Here is a 4,433-nt window from a genome sequence, read left to right as displayed (position 1 = left end):
CCTCGGCTGTGAGCGGGCGGGGGACCCCAGCGGGGCGGGGGGCTGGGGATGAAGGCCCGGCCCCACGAGAAACTGCAGGTGTTCAGCCCCTGCCTGCGGGAGGGGGAATCGCCAACCTCAGAGGTTGTGAAGACCCGGCTAGACAAAACCCTGGCGGGGGTGATAGGGCCGGGGATGGCCCTGTTGTCAGCAGCGGTTGGACTAGAGCAGCGGGTCTCAACCTTTTTTGTACTAGGACCCTTTTGTAAATTTAATGTCCGGTCCCTCGCTCCCAATCTGTTGCCCCTGCTGTGAGCGTCACGGGGGCCCAAGCAGCCCCTGGCAGGCTGGAGCTCTGCCAGCCAGCAAGGGGGAACCCAGTTTCCTGTGTTTTTCTCCTTCAAAGGATCCATTTTTTAAGTTTGTTCACAACCCTTGCATATATTCTCAAGACCCACTTTTGGGTTAGGTTGAGAAACGATGGACTAGACCTGCTGACATCATTGCTAGCCCTCATTTTCTGTGAAGGCAAAGGCAGGCCCCCACCCTTTGGGCCTGAACCATTTGTCAGTGGCAGTTGTGGCACCCAAGGGTTGAGAACACAGTGCAGAAGTGCTGGTTCCCACTCCCGTTTCTGACACGGATCAGCCCTGTTTTGGTGAGAAACTGCCAGCTGTAAGGCACAACTGTGCTGGATGCTCTTGGTTTGGTCCTTGGGAGTCTTGTTTTTGACACAAGCGTGTCTACTTGAGAAGGCACTTTATTGGAACGGATGGCCAGCTGTGCTCCAGGCCCTCACCCATCATAAATACCCTGCCTTGCCATTGTTGGTGCTCAAGTCCCAGAACTGTTAAAGCCAGCGCTGTAAAGACATAGGGAAGCTTGTATAACACTCAGAGCATGAGCCTGAGGCAAGTAACTGAGCCTAGAGGGTTAAGGCAACACAGTGAAGTCAGTATAAACCAGTCCAGGAGCCCCAGCAAATAAATAAATCATTCTGACTACCTTATCATCACTGCTTGCTTGTGCCTCATTGTCGCTTCCTCTTTTCTCACCTGAATCTCTTTCATCTTTCTCCTCATTCAAGTGAAGCAATCAAAAAAAAAATGCTAACAGTAATTGGCTCCTGCCCATTTTGAATGCCAGGAAAAAATATTACCTTACCCCACATACCTGCAGGTCATTTGAGAAATCAGCACAATGAAACACAAATCTTGCAGAGTAATTGATCAGGATTCTTTCTTGACTTTCTTCCCAGAAGAAAATAAAATCTCTAACCACATACATCAGAAGAAATTCTCTCACTGCAACTCAGTATCCTCAGCTGCACTGATGCATTGTGGCTTAGCTAGACTTCCCCAGACACTTGAAAATTGCATTTCTGAATACAGCTTTATGAGACTGACAGATGTGTTCTGCACACTTCTGTCATGGCTCTTAGGAAGACAAAATTAGCTTTGGTAGAGCCAAGAAAGGGTGAGCTTCTGGTTAAGGCACGAGGGTCTCATTCATTTCTGGATCTGCCACAGATTTCTTGTGTGACCTTGAGAAGGTCAGCCAGTCCTGCTGGGCTTCTGTTTTCTATTCATAAAATGGGAATAATTATATTTCCACATCTTAAAGGGATGATGAGACTTAATTCTTGTGAGGTGCTCAGATACTGTAGTGAGGGAGGCCATAAGATTGGATACATTTTTCACAAACAGACAAAATATTAGGCTGTCACTGTTACAGTTATTGCAGTGTTAACATTCATTCTACAGTTGCATCCCAGAACAATGTAAAAGTATGCAACAAAAAAGGTGGAAATAAAAAGTTCATTTCCACAGCTACTTCTCTGAGAGGTTTTCAAAATGCTTCAGAAATTAATTTTCAGAACTAGAGTGTTCTCTACTATTTTCCCGACAGACTTGATTTCACAAAAGATTTTGTAAGACATTCCTCTTTCCAAAGGTTAGGATTTCTGATAGGGTAACAAAAACATCGTCTCATTTAGGTCACAAACCTTAAATTCTCCATGCACAAAGGCATACTTCTACAAACATTAACAGTTAGGAAAAATGACTATCAAGAGAATACACATTGGTCTGCAGACAGTTTTGACAAATTGATTGGTTGTAGTAAATTAACTTTGTGTACAACACTATTAGGGTCTAGGTGTCATACCTTTTTACAAATGGAGAAAGTGTTGTGCAGAGAAGTCAGATGAATTTCCAAGGTTCCCACAGCTGTATCAGCATTTCCACATGCATTTAAACACCTGGAATGCTTGTACAACATTTGGGCCAAAAATTATTAAAGTGATCAGTGATTCTAGGGACCTCAGTTTATGGGTACCCAGCTTAGTATTTCATAAGAACTGGAGGACTTGCTGGATAATTACTGGACGGCTTACTGGATAATTGATTTTCCAGTAATTTCTCCAAATTGGGAACACAGAGAGCAGAGAACCCTGCTCTAGAATGGTCCAAGAAGGAACTTTCTGAGACCCTGGGTACAAAGGAAACCAGTGCAGACATATTTTTTTAAGTTCTTGCTGCTACTGAGAAAATTGAAACTGGGCCACAACACAACTAAGTGTGAACAAGACTTTGTTGAACTTGGTGCAACTGTAAATACTAGGACAGTTTGTGAAACGTCAGGAGCATTTTTGCTTGTGGACATCGAGCTAAAATTTGCCTAAAGAGGCTACGAATTTTCAGACATTCCCCAACCAACTACATTAAATTCAAAGAAGTCTTGTAAATGTTTTGCCTGCACTGATTCACAGAGTGCACAGAGGAAGCAGTGACATTCATTTTATGCCCGTTCAGTTGATTTTCTCAACACAGTCCAACATATTCTTGCCTGCTATTCAAACATCATTCTAGACAAGAGTCCTTTTCTTTCTGTAAAGCTGGCTGAAGTTATCTTTTAGAGTAATTTTCCAAGAAGCCTCTAGCTACTTATAATTCCCTTGTTTCACCTTTGGAAATTGGGTATACCTTTCACTACTAGCATCCTCTGTAAAAATATTCAGCTTTTTAATTTGACATGGGATAATACCTTTCCACAAAACGTTTACAATCAATTATCCAATTTTTTAAATTTGAAATACAAAATTAACTGAAGAATTGATTTCTAGAATGTTTCCCCAAGCTCTAGTTTTGTTCTGTTTTGGTCCTTTAATTTCCTGTACTTTACATCTTTTTTGCTTTTCTTCTCTGTTTTTCTCCTCTGCTGGCTTCTCTGATTCTATGTCATTTTTGGTAAAAAATGTGCATTGTTATCCTTTTTAGCCCACACAGTTAACACAGACTTGTGGCTCTGTAGGTTCCTTCCACTGGGAAAAGAAGCATGACTGAGTAATCTTTGGTTCAATAATGTTTGTTTGCAAAGAATGTACAAACTAGGCACATCTACACGTGCAATTGATGCAACTGAATATACTCCTGTTCAGCTTGAGCTGGAGTTGGAGTAAACTAATCCCAATGTCACCGTCTACATGTGTTTAAGCATAGTAATCTACTGCACTGCCAGACATCACTTGTATCTCATGGGACTGTCTGGCAGTTCAGTAAATTAATCTACTGTGCCGTATTTGCCATGCACATGTAGATGGTGATGCTTTACTGTGCAGCAAATTAGTTTGCTGTGCAGTAAAGTATCTCTTGTAGATGCATCCACAGAGAGGAATCAAACAGAAAAGAGTTTCTTTACTCACTGCTCCAAATTTTTCTGTCAGTTAGCACTTAGCCCAAAAAGCTTTCTATATGCCATATTTCATGATGTAGAAGTCGAGTTTTGAAGCCAAATTTTTAACACTTAAAATTCAACCTCAATTTATATATCACCCCTTACGAGAGGCACTGCCTGGATCCCCCTGGGAGTTCCCTGGGAGATCGAGCAGCACACAACCCACTGGCAGTCCACCTGCCCAGCCCCAGGGGGCACTGCTGCTGCTGTGGTGGGAAGGACTGGGCCCCCCTGCTGCTCACAGGCTGCTTGGCCCACTGGCAGCTTGACCCCTGGTCACAGGGCAGGCTGGGAGGCTCAACAACAAGAAGGGTTGGTCCCTTTGCTGCTTCTGTCTTCAGCAGAATCCTGTGGCTGGCAAAGAGCTTGGGAAAGAGCTGGCTTGCCCCATGGGCAGCACAGGGTGTTGGGCAGGGGCGGCATGGGAGGCTAGGGGTGTCAGGCAGGGCCGGTCTCCCCACACTTCTGCACAACCCCCCCTGCTACCCCTGGGGGAAGCCAGCCACTTCTCAGGTGGTGCCAGACATCCATCCTGCTGGCCTCAGGAACCTGCTGAAGGCAGAAGCAGTGAGGGGCCTGATCCTGCTTTTGGCAGAGCGTCCCCACATGTCTTGCAGCTGAGGGATTAGCTGCTGCCAGGCTGGGCTTCCAGCACCTCGCACACTGAGGCAGGGTCAACTTCTACAATGGATCTACAAAAATCTTAACTTTTTTTGTTC

Source organism: Alligator sinensis, unplaced genomic scaffold, assembly GCF_000455745.1.
Source record: "Alligator sinensis unplaced genomic scaffold, ASM45574v1 scaffold141_2, whole genome shotgun sequence".
Lineage (NCBI taxonomy): Eukaryota > Metazoa > Chordata > Crocodylia > Alligatoridae > Alligator > Alligator sinensis.
Note: the sequence above shows the minus strand (reverse complement) of the source record.